The following is a 562-nucleotide window of genomic DNA, read 5'->3' on the forward strand; positions in this document are numbered from 1 at the left end:
TTTTTAAGTGGTTGCTCAAAACCAAGAAGCCAAGACAATTTTGCTTTTCTGTTCTCTGTGGACCAAGCAGAGCGTCTTGAAAACTTCTACAATTCACTCTAACTCAACATTTCAGTCTGTATGTAACACAAACACTAGGAAAAAAAATAATAATAATCGATCAAATCCAATAAGATGCACCCTGTACAGCCTTTGTAAGCAAGGATCTTAGAAGCGGCTGAGCCTCCCTCCTTCTAGACCTGGTATATTTCAACAACACTGCAAAACTTAGTAATAACATAACACTGTTAGGGTGTATTAGATATACATTCCTAACGTAGACATTAGGAATATGTCAACAATAACAAAAAAATATTGCTGAAAATATAGTTTATTTCTAAGGATATTCCTGTTGTGAATGCAGCCCAGATAGCCCAACATTTAGTAGTTTAAAATCAATTGAGTGAGCAAACTAAATTAACAGCAAGTAGACAAGCTCAGTGGCCTAATGTCATGGTTGAATATAAAATAAATTTGTAGTTAGAAAAAAACAAAGAGCAGAATTTGTGAACAGTGGAGGGCG

The sequence above is a fragment of the Meleagris gallopavo genome, chromosome 8, assembly GCF_000146605.3.
Source record: "Meleagris gallopavo isolate NT-WF06-2002-E0010 breed Aviagen turkey brand Nicholas breeding stock chromosome 8, Turkey_5.1, whole genome shotgun sequence".
NCBI classification, from domain to species: domain Eukaryota; kingdom Metazoa; phylum Chordata; class Aves; order Galliformes; family Phasianidae; genus Meleagris; species Meleagris gallopavo.